Source organism: Chiloscyllium punctatum, chromosome 7, assembly GCF_047496795.1.
Source record: "Chiloscyllium punctatum isolate Juve2018m chromosome 7, sChiPun1.3, whole genome shotgun sequence".
NCBI classification, from domain to species: Eukaryota; Metazoa; Chordata; class Chondrichthyes; order Orectolobiformes; family Hemiscylliidae; genus Chiloscyllium; species Chiloscyllium punctatum.
Genome location: NC_092745.1, coordinates 103,615,944 through 103,632,597, shown reverse-complemented (window position 1 = coordinate 103,632,597; position 16,654 = coordinate 103,615,944).

Sequence of the window (16,654 nt, the reverse complement as noted above, 5' to 3'; positions counted from 1 at the left end):
CAGGCCAGCCGAATGTCTCCTTAGACAGAGAAATAAGGGGTTTGAGGGGATCCTGAGGGAGACAAAGCTGATGACACTGTTGGTGAAGAATTGAGGGCAGTAGGTTGGGCATGACAGACATGACAGAGAAAATGTATTGATAGCTGGAACAAAAACAGTTTGCTGGAAAACCTCAGCGGGTCTGGCAGCATCTGTGAAGAGGAATCAAAGTTAACATTTCAGGTATGGTGACCCTTCCTCAGAATTCCTCACTGGACCCGGAATGTTGATTTTGACTTCTCTTCACAGAGGCTGCCAGACCTGCTGAGCTTTTTCAGCTACCTCTGTTTTTGTTGCTGATTTACAGCATTTGCAGTTCTTTCAATTTTAATGACAGCTGTATTTGAGATCAGATTACTTTGGAGCTAGGGCCAACTGTGGCTGACAGGCATTCCTGCTTTGTAGGGAATCTTTGATTTCAGGCATTTATGGCTGAATATTACAGGGCTTTTTGGCTAAGTGTCAGTTGCACTGAGTTTTTTGGAAAATTTATTTGCTGCAAGATCCAGCGGGATTTCTCACTGTATTTTATCAAATTCACTTCAACTCTTATAAGCATCCTAGATGTGACTTACTACACCACAGCCACTGTGTTTGCAACTCATCAACTGATGATACAAGATTCCCCTGTAAGTTCAACACCATGATTTCTTGCCTTGTCCAATTATGGCACTTTGTGAATGCTAAATGCACCACTGCTTTTGGTTCTCCTTTATCCAACCTAATTATTACAGCTGCGAAAATCAGTAATAAATTTGTCAAGCACAATTTTTCTTTCACAAAACTATGTTGGCTATGTTTGATTGTATTATGTTTCTCTTAATGTCCTGCTACTATTTTCTTTGAACTGTATTCCAGCATATTCCCACTGACAGATCTTAGGCTAACCAGCCTCTATAATTTCCTGCTATCCATCTCCCTCCTTTCTTGAATAGGGCCATTATATTTGCAGTCTTCTAATCTGCTGGGACCTCACTTCTTGGAAATGCGCCAGTATAAAGATAATAACCCTTTAACTACTGAGCAATTTCTTTTCTCCAACTGCTTTATATGGATATAACATTTTAGGTGCCACCATAATGGACAAAGTAACAGAAAGCAGAGTGTGAACACTCAGAAATTTGGTATATTTCAGGGTCATGTTTGGTGTGTATGGATGGCAGTGTTACTTTACTCTAAGATATTTGTGTGAAGGAAACTTAATTCTCAAAATCTACAGTCAGTCCCTAACATCAAAGCCAATGTTTGCAAACACTGGAAAGATTGAAAGTGGGCAAGAAGTATTGAGGAACCAAGGAGAATGGAGCAAGGGCCAAAGAGTTTGGTTTAAACTTCCAAATGGTGGTCTTCAAGCTTTTATTCCTCAGAACCTTTCTCCTCATTTAAACTAACCCCAAAAGATTTTAAATGTGCCTAAAAAATAAGTTTTCTGGCTAATTCCAGAGAGGAAGATCACCTGTAGGTCTCAATATCAAAGCAGGCCTCCAGTACTCGATCCACTTTCCCTTCTGCCTATGACTTTCTAACTGAAAAGAACTTTCTTTTTCATTTTTATTTTGCAGCAATCAAGCTTTTGAGGATTAAGTGGTCAGCTTCTTCTAAAGGAGGTCTAGCAAGCAGATTTTTTAGGATGGGGGAAGGGTATTTATCTGGGAAATTCCTCCTTTTGAGGAGTTTGTATGCCTGTCACAGGCAGTCACGTTTGCAAGCATTAGGCCATTCTTATATTAATCTGTGAGGAAAGCTGAGCTACAAAGATCACTTAACAATTTTTAGATTTGAGAAGATGAGAGAAGAAAAGCTAGCTAACTGGTCTCACACAAGGTTAAGTCTCATTTGAATCCAGCAATCCTGTCACCATACAGCCGTCAGTGATCCCAGGATTAATTATTGCACTCCATTCCTTTTAACTGCATTATTTACCTTGAATTTTATTTCCATATTTGACCACTGCGACTAAAATGCAAAGCTAATTGCAGATCGTGCTTTTTGTTGTTTTTGCAAAGCTATTATCTTGCAGATTTTTGCTACAAAATGCACGCTTGTGTTCTGTACTGTTATCTAGCTGAGATTTAGTACTTCTGAACTACTTATTTACATCTGAACATGTTAGGCATTTAAGGAAAGTGATTTCAGACATTATTGGCTTAAAAAAAATTGATGAACAACATATCAAATGTGTGGCTGTAATTCTTCAGCAGGATATGGCTTCTGAATCCTTCTTCTGAAAGAAGAACAAATCAGCTACAATCAAACAATGAATGCAAAGTTTTGTACTCGTTATCTGTGTATAAATAGTCGTGTGCATATTCATGTGAATGTATGCATGGTTAATGAGTGAATTATTGTTTTTGTTACTTGTGTGGTTTCTGTGTGCTATGTTGAACACACAAGTGATTTGAATGAATCTTTTGAGAAGGTTTGTGTAATGTGCCTGTTGTATTGAGTGACTGTGGCTTTGAATATATGTGGTGCTGTTGCTTTGAATTGTTATATTTTATCAGGTAAGTAGCTGAGTGGCTGCTTTTACCATGTTCATATCTTTGCCTGGCTATATTAGGACCATGTTTTACATGTACTTGACAATGTTTTATGAGCGTGGCTATATTACTTTGAGGTGCACTGTTTTTGAATGTGTGTTCCTGGCTTTGTGAATGTTACATCCAATTTAGATATTCACGATGCTAATTTTCAGTAAGTTTTAGATTATCATATTTCTTTGTCCTTGGTCTGTTTTGTGAAAACTTGCTTTTAATTCATTAGTCTCCTAATTCAAGTCTCACAATGCCACACCACATATCCAACAGACCAATTAGGTTTGTGATTTTCTCCCTGAATATTGTGTATCCAGCCCCGGTCACGTTACATTTAATTTGAACCACTTTTTCAACTCTCAGAAGCTGTGGAGTGTGCTGGTCAACTAGATATATCACAATCTGTCCTTTGGTCCTAGAGACTGATCCTGAAATTGTCAACAATTCAAAATATCAATCATTATCAGAGATCAATGTTTCCAAATTGCTCAGATTTACGAGATAGATAACTTACATTCCTTCACAGGTATCAAGGAATAGGCAGCAATGGCAAGTAACTGAATTTGGGGCACAGGTGGGACATGATCTAACTGAATGGTAAAACAGTCTAACCTCTTCCTCTGGATGGTCAAGTGACTAACACAAACATCTGTACAAACTTAGGGATTGCTTTTAACTGTGTGTACTTGAATGTGTTTTGAGAGTTAAAGTCAAGCTCAAGATGTTGTCATGGCAGATCATCAGGAGCCTTCCAACTTCCTGTAAGGAAAAGATGATAGAAATTGTCGCTAATGGAAAAAAAAGCTGTTCAATAACTTTTCCTTCCTCTGGCTACTTGCATCCTTTGATCGTTGTTGGGTATTTGTCCGTGTCCTTTCTGTTGAGCTCTAACATCGTTGCTGAGACGTTACTAAACACATGGAACTGTATAGGAAAATGCTGAAATATAAACCGCTACTGAAAGCCAGCATAAATCTTAAAAAATATTCGTTTTCGATTTTAATTTGCACTCTTTATTTTTCAAATCAAATGAAAATATCCTTTTTGCAGGATCATGTTGCATAGTCATTTTCAGAATAATGGTGAAACTCTTCATTTAAGAATCCTTTAAGTAAGACAAACTGTTTTAAACGGGTCTTGATGATGAGACATATTCTTAAATATCGTCCTGATGGTGGATTTCAAGAAGAACACTGATGGTTTTTGTACAATTTTATTCTCCACACATTTATAAGGTCCAAAAAATGTTGCACTGTTATCTTGACCTTTATATTGTTGGTTAGCATGAAGGATTGATCTGAGTGTCTTCTGGAAAATAATGATGTGACTGTCACCTCACTGTCCTATTTCCATAAAACACAAGGGATCTTTTTGCTAGATTTGATTTTATTTGACTGTTACTAAATGTAGTCTGCAGAGGCCACCTTCTTTAATATGCTGTACAAAGTAATCATGCTTTCAGAAAGGTTTCATATGTTCCAAGTTTTTACATTAACATTTTGCCACTGATATAAAGTGTGGATATCTTTTTTTAATGCAATGATTGGGATAATGCTGGAAGTTCAGAGATACACATGCTCAATTGAAGGGCATTGAAAACATTTGTGATATGCAGTTGTTATAAAGGAAGAATCTCATCAGCTGGACTCCGCTGTGATGTAGGATGAGTTGCAAAGTCAGGCCGTCTTAAAGGACAAACCTTACTGTCAGTACCCCTATTAGTTTGAAAGTTTCTATTCAAGGTCCCTCACACGGAGCAAACCACCAAAATCCCTTTTCAAGATTGAGTGGCCCCATTAAGGTTCCTTTGATAGATGACGCAACAACGTTAAAAGGACAACTTTGTGCTATGGGAGTCATTTTAAAAAGAATGTTTCAGCATCAATTTTCTTTTGAAAGTAATTTCATTATCCTGATATTTTGCAGATAAAAACTACTTTAGTTTGACTACTTCAAAAAAGGTTCTGTCCTCAGCCAATTGAAAGAGATTGCTTTAAAGAGAATATTGTCCAATCATAACTCATTAGCCTTCTTGGAGGAGCAGGAGTAGGCTTGTCAGCCCATTGTTCCACCATTCAATGAGATCATGGCTGATTTGATAGTCTTCAATTCCATTTTCTTGCCTTATCTTTGATTCCTTTCCTGATTAAATGTCTGCCTATCTCAGCCTTAAATATACTTAAGAACTCATCTCGACAGCCCCTTCTGTGGTAAAGAATTCCAAAGCTTCACTATCCTCTGTGAGAAGACATTTCTCCTCATCTCTGGCTTAAATGGGTGACCCCTTACTTTGAAATTATGCCCTCTGGTAGGGAAAACAATCTCTAGGCATATACCCTGTCAAACCCCCCCTACGAATTTGATATCTTTCAATAAGAAAGTATCTCCTACTTCTGAGCTCTAATGAGTACAGGCCCAAAGGTCTCGAACTCTGGGGATATCACAGAGGAGGTGTGAGCTCCCCCTCATCTATGATTATGCTTTGCATTATCACCGAAGCCTAGTCTCCCAACCTGGTTTTTGTCCTACTCATCTCTTAGTCTCTCTCTGTGGGACTTGAGTTCTTGCCCATGATCGCTCCAGGAATTTTGAAGGCCAAGGCTCATGATCCCAGCAATGATTCCTCTACTGCCAGGTTGTGGCCTGTCTCCACTCAACCCCAGAATAAAGTAGACTCCAACCTCAGCCGTGTCTAAACACTCATCCTTCTCTTCTATTGCTACCAGGCCAATATCCACTACCTGGACCAGCTCAGATGTAGAAATAGACTGGTGAGACGGACAAGTAACAACATTTTTAAGAACAATACTTTAACAGTGTTTTAAAAATACAGGTTTTCTTATTTATACAGTCGCTCATATGTTGATCCATAATGAATGAACTTTAATAACTATATTCTGAATATCACTATAGTGCTTTAATGCAGTTTTGATTTCATTAATATGTAGGTTCACTTTAAGTTTTAAAAGTTTGGTAAATGCTGTTTTCCATTATATGTTTATCTTCGAAATTACTTCAACTTACAGTAACATTCTTGTTGAGATGCCTAATACTGAACAACACTTTTGAAGTCTGACTTGTTATGCAGGCAAATACATTTTGAAGGCCAAGGGTCATGATCTAGCGCAGTCATTTTGTGCTAGCAACATCTCATAAAAACTAAATTGGCAAAGAATCAAATAATCTGTGGAACATGGCTTGAAAAATTAGAATATTATCAATTAGCTTTTTATTTGATAGTTATTAACTATTGCTATTAACACAGTCAGTAATATTTGATGACTTTCTCTCAGAAAGTGGCATGGATGAGTTAAACATTTCACAGTGTGAGCACAGAGCATGAGAACACTGACAGAATATTTTTAGGGATCAGGATCATTTCTAGATCCCAACCTCACATAGATCTATCGAGTATCCACTAGCACCATTATCCAGAAGGCAACACATACAGTTTGACCAATTAAAGATAGCATGTGGTAAGGTAGTTCCTGAGGCTGTAGGTCCAAACTGAGATCTGCAGAGATAGCAGGCCAATAGGCCTATCAGGAAAGATCAATGCTGAATGAGGCGGAGAGAGTGAGGATGTCTGAACATGGAATCATCCTGGAAATGTGACTAAAATTTCCAACACAAACCGTTCTATAGCCAATAAAGATATTGAAGTGATGCGAAACACTTCAGGAGGTTCTGTTTCTACTATGCATCTCCAAGGCCCAATCATTTGGCATAACGTCCTTCAATCAAAGGTAATCATTGCTTGATCAAGGGACTGACTGAACATTGTGATGGTGCTGCTCCCTGAGAGCAAAACCCTGCCCCGACTGTGACCCCCTATCATGCTCTCCTTGCAACCCCCAACAAAGGAAATACCCCCAACACCCACCTTCACGTGATTTCTTTTGTCCTGGGTCCTCTTTGATCCTCAGATTCTGGAAGTGCTTTTCTGGAAGTAGTCATAGCACTACTAAGTGTAAGAGTTGCCAGCCTCAGCACTTGCTGGTTGGAGCTTGTGTCCCTCAGGGTGATTCCAGGAGAAAGTCTGCTGGTGGTCTGGTAGTAATTGGTGTCAAAAGGTGTGTCGCTGGAAAAGCACAGCCAGTCAGGCAGTATCTGAGGAGCAGGAGAGTTGATATTTTGACATAAGCTCTTCATCAAGAATAAGGGGTTGCCCAAAAGAGCTGAGAGATAAATGTGGGGGGGCGGGGGGGGGGGGGGCGGTGGGGAGCTGGTGAGGCCTGGGGGAAAGTAGCAAGGAATGCAATACTTACAGTGTGGAAACAGGCCCTTTGGCCCAACAAGTCCACACCGACCCGCTGAAGAGCAACCCACCCAGACCCATTCCCCTACATTTACCCCTTCACCCAACACCATGGGCAATTTAGCATGGCCAATTCACCTAACTTGCACATCTTTAGACTGTGGGAGGAAACCGGAGCACCCGGAGGTAACCCACGCAGGCACGGGGAGAATGCGCAAACTCCACACAGACAGTGCCCGAGGCGGGAATTGAACCCAGGCCCCTGGTGGTGTGAGGCAGCAGTGCTGCCCTGAAGGTGGATGAATGTGGGGAGTGATGGTGATAGGTCAGAGCAGAGGAATTGGGAGTAAGGGATAGCGTTTTTGCAGGATGCAGGGTGCAAACGAGGCCACCGTGGTAAACGATGACATCACTTCCACCCCTGCCGCCTCGCAGACCACAGCCATCACCAACTATACTGCCTCTAAAATCACTGGCAAGACAACTGCCTCCGTGACCGCCGCAAGATCCACTGCCGCCGAAACCACCGTGAAGACTACCCAGCATGGCACTTCCACCCCTGTAGATGCCACTGTCTCAACCACTTCTGCCCCGACTGACATCACTCACTGGAATACTAGCGACAATATCGCAAACGTCACCTGTTACATCACTTCCGCCCCCACGGATGCCACCAAAGGCATCGCTTCTGCCCCCAATTCCCATGGTGCCTGTCAATTCCATTGGTGACGTCAGCCACAATCCCATAATGACACTCACTCCAGAGACAGTCTCCACCCCACTTCCAATTCCAGCCCCACACCCAAGAACTAGCTCCCAACCCCCAGATCTCCCCCTCACTGAGGATGAGAGATCAGTCCTCAGTAAAGACCTCGCCTTCATCCCCCTACTCTCCCGGATCAATGAATTCAATAGGCGTTGCGACCTCGAATGTTTCTTCCACCTCCTCCTCCATGCTTACTTTTTCCATCAGGACCCGTACCCAACCCCCAAGGACCCTTTCTCCCACCTCCAACAAACCCCATCCAGCTGGACACCCCGTGCTGGTCTGTTACCCACCCTCGATCTCTTCATCTCAAACTGCCACTGAGACATTGACCGCCTCAACCTGTCCACCCCACTCACCCAATCTAACTTCTCACCCTCACAACGTGCAGCCACCATTCCCTCCACTCCAACCCCAACCTCACCATCAAACCAGCAGACAAGGGGAGCATTGTAGTAGTTTGGTGCACTGACCTCTACACGACTGAAGCCACGCACCGAACCATGGACACCTCCTCCTACTGCCACCTTAACCACGACCACACCTCCTATCACCACACCACCATCTCCCAGGCCATCCACACCCTCATCACCTGAGGGGATCTCCAACCAACAGCCTCCAACCTCACAGTCTGGGAACTCCACACCGCCCGCTTCTATCTTCTAACCAAAATCCATAAACATGACTACCCTGGTTGATCTGTCATCTCAACCTGCTCCTACCCCACTGAACCTATCTCCACATACCTTGACATCTTCCTGTCCTCCTTGGTCCAGGATCTCCCCACATGCATTCGGGACCCCATCCATGTCCTCCACCTCCTCTGTGACTCTCGTTTCCCTCGTCCCCAACACCTCAACTTCACCATGGATATCCAGTCCCTGTACACAGCCATCTGCCATGATGAAGGACTCCAAGCCCTCTGTTTTCTTCCTCTCCCACGGACCCAATCAGTACCCTACCACTGACACACTCATTTGATTGGAGTGGAGGGAATGGTGGCTGCACGTTGTGAGGGTGAGAAGTTAGATTGGGTGAGCGGGGTGGACAGGTTAAGGCAGTCAATGTCTGAACTGGTCCCCACTCTCAACAATTTCTCCTTCAAATTCTCCCACTTTCTCCAGACCAAAGCGGTATCCATGGGCACCCACATACCCTTTTTATTGGGTATGTGGCACAGTCCATCTTCCACAGCTACACCAGCACTACTCCCCACCTTTTCCTCCGCTACATCGATGACTGTATCGGTGTTACCTCATGCTCCCACAAAGAGATTCAACAGTTCATCAACTTCAGGAACACCTTCACCCTGACCATCTCAGACACCTCCCTCTCCTTCTTGGACCTCTCCAGCTCCATTTCTGGTGACCGACTCAACATGGACATTATCTTCAAACCCACTGACTCCCACAGCTACCTGGGCTACACCTCCTCGAACTCTGCCACCTGCAAAAATGTTATCCCTTTCTCTATATCCACCACATCTGCTCCCAGGAGGACTAGTTCAACCACAGAACATCCCAGGTGGCCTCCTTTTTCAGGAATCGCAGTTTCCCCTCCCATGTAGTCAACGATGCCCTCCAGTGCATCTCCTCCACTTCCCGCAACTCCGCCCTTGAACCCCACCCCTCCAACCGCAACAAGGACAGAAACCCTCTGGTCCTCACCTTCTACCCCACCTACAACACATCATCCTCTGCTATTTCCGTCACCTACAAGCAAACCCCATCACCAGGCATATATTTCCCTCCCCATCTCAACTGCGTTCCACAAAGACCATTCCTTCTGCGACTCCCTCGTTAGGTCCATGACCCCCACCAACCCACCCCCCACTCCCGGCACCTTCCATTGCCACTGCAAGAAGTGCAAAACTTGCGCACACACCTCCCCCCTCACTTAAGTCTAAGGCCCCAAAGGATCCTTCCACATCTGACAGAGATTTACCTGTACTTCCACACTCATCATCTACTATGTCCGTTGCTCTCGATGTAGTCTCTTCTACTTTGGGGAGACAGGATGCCAACTTGCAGAACATTTCAGAGAACTTCTCTGGGACACACACACTAATCAACCCTTCCTACTCTGCCAAGGATACGCAAGTGCAGGGCTTCCTCCACTGCCAAACTTTAGCAACCTGACGCCTGGAGGAAGGACACCTCATCTTCCGTCTTGGGACCCTCCAACCACATGGGATCAATGTTGATTTCACCAGTTTCCTCATTTCCCCTGCCCCACCTTATCCCAGCTCGAACCCTCTAACTCAATACCATCCTCTTGAACTGTTCCTACAGGTCTATTTTCCTTCCTAACTATCTGCTTCACCCTCCGCTCCAACCTATCACCATCCCCTTCTACCTTCGTCTTCCTATTGCGTTCCCAGCTACCTTCTCCCCAGCCCCACCTCCCTCCCATTTATCTCTCATGCCCCTTGGCACCCCTTCCTGATGAAAAACTCATGGTCAAAAGATCAACTCTTCTGCTCCTCGAGTGCTGCCTGACCACTGTGCTTTTCCAGCACCACAGTTTTTGACTCTGATCTCCAGCATCTGCAGTTCTCACTTTCTTCTGGTAATAATTGGTGTGTGGTTTGTCAAGACTTTCATGGAAGAAACAGCCTGGGCTCTTTGCTGGCTTCCTAGCTCCCTGATGAAATTCTGAATAAGATGGCAAAGTGCTGAATTCCTTCCCTAAAGCATTGTGCCTACATTGGAGGGACCGGTAACAGAGCACAAAGGCAGCTCACCTCTGCTCAAGAACAACTAGGAATGGGCAATACATCCTACAGAAAAATTTTAAAATTGGCAACGCTAAATTTTTGCAAAAATACAGTAATATTTATATTTCTGATGGGTAGTGTACTATGCAAAACATTACACAAAAAGGATTATGTCTATCATGTCTACCGCCCCTCAAATTTTCACACTTGCCAAACGTGACGGTGTCATACAGTCAAGACACGTACATATGTATTCCAGACCGCGTTAACTATAATGAGAAACAACATGCACCTTTGTCATTGACAGGAAATGAACATTAATGTATCTATTAAGCTCTCTATCAGCAAACACCAGTAGGTGGGCCAAAAGTGAAAGTTGTTCCCTTGTTAGCAAAATAATGCCAAAACACGACAAAACAAAAATAATTAGGGATTTAAAAGTTGGTTAATCTTCGTCTCACAATTAAAAGTGTAATTATGAATATATATTCATATTCTGGAATTTGATTTCTGTAAATTTTTCTTCCTGTACTTTTCCAAGATTTCTGCTGCTCTTCTGCCAAAGTCATGGCTAAGAATCCTGAACAAAGTTCAACCTCATGTTCTTCAATGATACAATTAGTTAAAACTTCATGATGTTTGGGAACTTTATACTTCTGAGTTCCAGAACCTAGAAATAGTCATCCTGGTTCCTCCCTGCATCTGGGGTAAAATCCAGCTCGAGGATTGCACAAATGTACACAGACTTCTCAAGAGAAGTCTGAATTCACATCCAATCTGTTCCATCTAGTTAACCCTACAATCTTGCGAAGTGTTCAATTTTGTTACCTAATTATACTATTTTTCTCACCTGGAAGAATACAGAGAAAAAAAACTATGACAAACCCAGGAAAAATTCTGGAAAGTTCCCCTTTCATTCCCCATCGCAATCAATCTTGAGAAAATCAGGGCTGTTTGTGACTAATCACAATCATAAGTTGCTACAATTTATTCCCTGTAAGTGCAAATGGCTTCCCTGCACTTAAAACTCTATAGCAAGGGTTAATTGTTGTTCAGTCAGTCACAACATTTATATTTTGTGGGGTAAATGGCAAGATGTTTCCTCTTGTAAGGGAATGGAAAAGTAGGGCCATAGTTTAAGAATAAGAGGTTTCCCTTTTAAAATGAAGATGAAGAGAAGTCTTTCCTTTCAGAGGATCATTCGTATGTGAAACTTTCTTCTCTTGAAAGCAATGGAGCAATTGAATTTAGTTTAGACATAGATAGTTTTTTTGATAAGACAGCTAAGAGTTATCGGGAACAGGCAGAAAAGTGGTGTTGTGATCATAAGTAGATCAGCCATGATCTTATTGAATGGTGGAACAGGCTTGAAGGGTCAAATAGTCTACTCATGCTCCAAAATCTTACTTTCTTATCTTCCACATATAAATAATTGGGTAGCAATGAAAGTGTTATTAAGAATTCAATTTATATTGTTGGTTTCGTAAGCTTCTCAATTACACTAGATTACAACAAGCTTGGAAAAATCTGTGGACTTATTCATTTTTCTGGAACTTAATAATATCCTTGTGCCAATATTTGTTTCAACAGTGGCAATTGCAATTGTATGTGATTTGTAAAATGGGTGATAGTGAATCAGGAACCCATTTTATATCACTTCCAATTTTCATTTCTATTATACTTCAATGGGAATGAAAAAAGATGTGAAACTAGCTTTTGATTCACTATCACCCACTTTATACTATCACACAAAGTCATCTCGAATCTACCCATTGCAGCTAGCTTGTAATAACATGAGCTTCCCTCATTCATTTGTCAGTGATATGTTCTCTGTTAGCATTTTGACTTAATGTTAGTTTTCACGATTAAGGAAATGCAACAGTGCAATATCTAAGCTCTCCAATGGCCATATGCATAAATATATAGATACACGTACACAAGCAATTCCAGATTTTCTTTTTACTTGTAGAGTTGATAGCATCTATAGAAGCAAAAAGATTAGCAGAGGAAAATTACTGTGAAACCACCTCATCATGATTTGTTCCCTTCTTCGAGATCAAAATTGGGAAAGGTTGGAGGGGAGGTTAACTTCCCAGTTATTGCCAAAGAAATTGGAGATTCTGGATTAGTGGTGCTGGAAGAGCACAGCAATTCAGGCAGCATCCAAGTATGTTCTAAAATAAGGAATAAATTTAAACAAGTAAGATAATATTTTTAATTTGAAAAACATGAAATGCAACTGTCTCCCATGAGTTTATAACACAATGAGTGGGAGTCTAGTTAGATGAGCCTGGGGGCAAATGTGAAAATCCAACCATCACATTACCTCACAGTCATGTCCAATTACAGCCATATAGTGTAGACAATGGAATTACAGAATATAAAATTTAACTCACCCTACATAAACTTTGGAGAGGTTCAAGACCAATATGCATTTCATAATTCCTCATTTACTGAGAACAGCTTTTGAGTAGCAAGCTTTAGTGCTCCCTATAATGTCAAAAAAATCCTTTCCATTCCTTCAAATTCAAGCCATCAATCTACTTAACAGGCCTGATAAAATAAGGATTAGGACAATCTTTTCTTTACAGTACTTGATAAATCTGTTCATTTTTAAAAATATCTTCAGAGGATCCTACTTTGCCAATAATGCATCTGAGATAAAGGCTGAGTCATCCTTCCACTGATTTATTCAAGTACTGCCAGTGTATCCTCACAAAAAAAGGAATCAGTGTCTTTGTCAAAAGCTGGTGTCTTTCTGTTTGCCTTTATGATGAGATTGTGAAACTGTAAACTTTGTGACCACCCTGAAGACTCCAAAGTCACGGAGAAGTTTATAGCAAGTATTTATGCCGGTAGTGTTGAATTCTGCCTCTGTGTGATAATGGCAATAACACATTGAGCACAAGCTTAAAAGAAGGATGATGTATATGAGGAATTTCAGAGCAAGAAAAGCAAAAGCAAGATTAGGGCTCTCCAAAAAAAACTATTGAACCGTCATGGAGCTCATAGTCCAAAACGCCATTCTACACTTTCACACTCTGAAAATACCTCACAAATTTGGACTCCTCTATTAAATTTCAGTTAAGGTACTCTGCTCTGAGAAGAACAACCCAAGTGTCCTTTTATGTAGTTAAAAATCACACAACATCAGGTTATAGTCCAACAGTTTTATTTGGAAGTCCACAACCAGCTGATGAAGGAGTGGCGCTCTGAAAGCAAGTGCTTCCAAATAAACCTTTTGGACTATCTGGTGTTGTGTGATTTTTAACTTTGTACACCCCAGTCCAACACTGGCACCTCCAAATCATGGCTACCATCTCTTTATGTAACCAGAGTTTCTCACTCACTGGAAAACTGCAAGCATCGGCTCCATGATTTTCTAAAAAGTGCAAACGTCAGCTGGAGGATTTATCACCAGATCACACTCAGAAAATTGGCCCCAATCTGTACCTTAAGTTTGGGGAGCAGAGGAGAAAATAAATTGAAAGTATTCAAAGTTTGGGAGAAGATTTGTAGCTTGGGTGCTCGTTGTTGTGGTTCTGTTCGCCGAGCTGGGAATTTGTCTTGCAGACGTTTCGTCCCCTGTCTAGGTGACATCCTCAGACTGAAAGGGGACGAAACATCTGCAGCACAAATTCCCAGCTCAGCAAACAGAACCACAACAAATTGAAAGTATATTGTCATGCTACATTATTACATTCCAGTGCAAACGCAACAGTCAGGCATCTCCAGGGAAATAGAGCTGTGTCGAGTCTCTTAATTTATTAAGAAATGTTTCAGTTACATCAACAGGAGTCAGACACTGAATTATTCCAAAGTTTTATTCTGCAGGGAATGAATAAGGAATATGTCAGATGAAAATGTAAAGGAATGTTTTGACAGTATAAGGAGCACTAAAGCTTTCTACCTCAAAAGCTGTTCTCAGTAAGTGAGGAATTATGAAATGCACATTGGTCTTTAACTTCTCCAAATTTTATTTTAGGAAAGACACAAAAGAAATGACCAAATAGGATAGATGTTACTGCGATAATGAATTATTGATAGAAAGACTTGAAATGTTTGGACTGAGAACATTAAGTAGTGACCTATGTTAAGGCTCCAAATATATGGTAGATAGTGATAGATGTTTTTAATCATAAGTGAAGTGATAACAAATGGCAAAATGTAAGATTATGTCAAAAGAGGGAAGTTTGTAAAAACCTTCACACAATAGGCAGTTAGAATGTGGAATCTGATGTCGCAAACTATGGTTGAAGCAGACTTCATAAGTATACATAAAATGAGTTTGGGTAGATGGAATATTGAAAAGATGTCTCAGAAAGACTATAAGGAGCAAACAGAAAAGTAAATTCAAACTAGGTAGCTGTCAATGATGAATGACTGATGTAGATTTGTAGAATAGCTGATTCTATACTATCACATTCTAGTTGACTTTGCATCCCTTTCAGACACATAAAACAAAACTTTCTTCCAATTGTTGACTGTGAGGACCCTGTTGAAAATTGATTTAGGAAACATTACCCTTAGATTTGTGCCTAACGTTGTACTGTGAGTGAACTTAATGCTGATTTGGGGTACCTAGAATGCACCCAGTACATAAAATGCTTGATTTTTTTGCATAAATTAAAAGCAAGAAAGTTTATTGTTTAATTACCTAGATAAATAGTTTTCCTGTATCAGTTTTGCTTTTCATTGCTACGTTAACATTGCTTTTCGTATAAATCTATCAACTTGCAGGTAAATGGTTAACCTTCATAACAAGGATAATGCTTGCTCATGGCAAGAACGTGTGCATGGAGTTTTTTAATGTGGAGATGTTGTTGTACTACAGTTAGCACATAGTTCTAGCTGACCAAGAAACTCTTACTATCTACCATAAGCATATTGGAAGACAATATTATTACATACATAATGGTAGAGAGAGAGATATGCTGGGCCATGAAGTTATGTAATTATGGTTGAATATAATCCTGCTGCTGATGAACCATAGTGCCTCAAGAGTGCTCAGTGTTGAACTGTTAGATCTGTCTGAATCTATCCTATTTTCAAACTCTATGTATTCGATGCTATGTATTGCAATGTCCTAATATCTTACTGCATCAACATTTTGTTTGAAACATTTTGTCTGCAGAAGTACCTTGGGACTTAGATTGCATTAATGGCAATACATAAATACATTGTGTCATTCTAACTGAAACATTATCCCTCAGATTTGTATACAAACAAACTTGCTCACTCTGTCCCCACTTCTCACTTTCTATTATTTCTTCTTTCCTAGTTCTCCTCTCATGTTGTCCCTCGTGCCTCTTTAATGTTTCAAACTTCCCTTCCTAGCTTGTCTGATTGTCATTCAGCTCAACTAAAGAACAAAGAACAAAGAAAATTTACAGCCCAGGAACAGGCCCTTCAGCCCTCCAAGCCTCAGCCAATCCAAATCTACTATCTAAACTTGTCGCCCAATTCCTAAGCATCTGTATCCCTCTGCTTCCCACCTACTCATGCATCAGTCTGGACGCATCTTAAATGAATCTACCATGTCTGCTTCTACCACCTCTGCTGACAATGCATTCCAGACACCCACCACCCTCTGCGTAAAGTACTTGCCGCGTGTATCCCCCTTAAACTTTTCACCTCTCACCTTGAAAGCATGACCTTTCATTATTGGATCCTTTATCCTGGGAAAAAGCTTATTGCTATCTACCCTGTCCATACCCTTCATGATTTTGAAAACAAACCTAACCTACTCAATCTCTCTTCATAGCTAGCACCTTCCATACCAGGCAACATCCTTGTAAACCTTCTTTGCACCCTCTCCAAAGTGTCCACATCCTTTTGGTAATGTGGCAACCAGAACTGTACACCATATTCTAAATGCGGCCGAACAATTTTAACATAACCTGCCAGCTCTTATACTCCATACCCCATCCAATGAAGGCAAGCATACCATATGCCTTCTTGACCACTCTAGTCACCTGCACAGAAACCTTCAGGGTACAATGGACCTGCACTCCCAGATCTCTCTGCTCATCAACTTTTCCCAAGGATCTTCCGTTCGCTGTACAATTTGCTCTAGAATTAGACTTGCCGAAATGCATCACCTCGCATTTGTCTGGATTGAACTCCATCTGCCACTTCTCTGCTCAACTCTCCAGTTTATCTATGTTCTCCTGTATTCTTTGACAGTCCCTTATGTTTTCTGCTACTCCACCAATCTTCGAGGATCAATGTGTTAAGAAGCCATCAACCTTGGATTCTTCAGCTCTTAGACATTCCATCATTTCAATTTGAAATTCAGGATTCAGTGTTTAAATGATCATGCATTATTTCTCAGCACAATA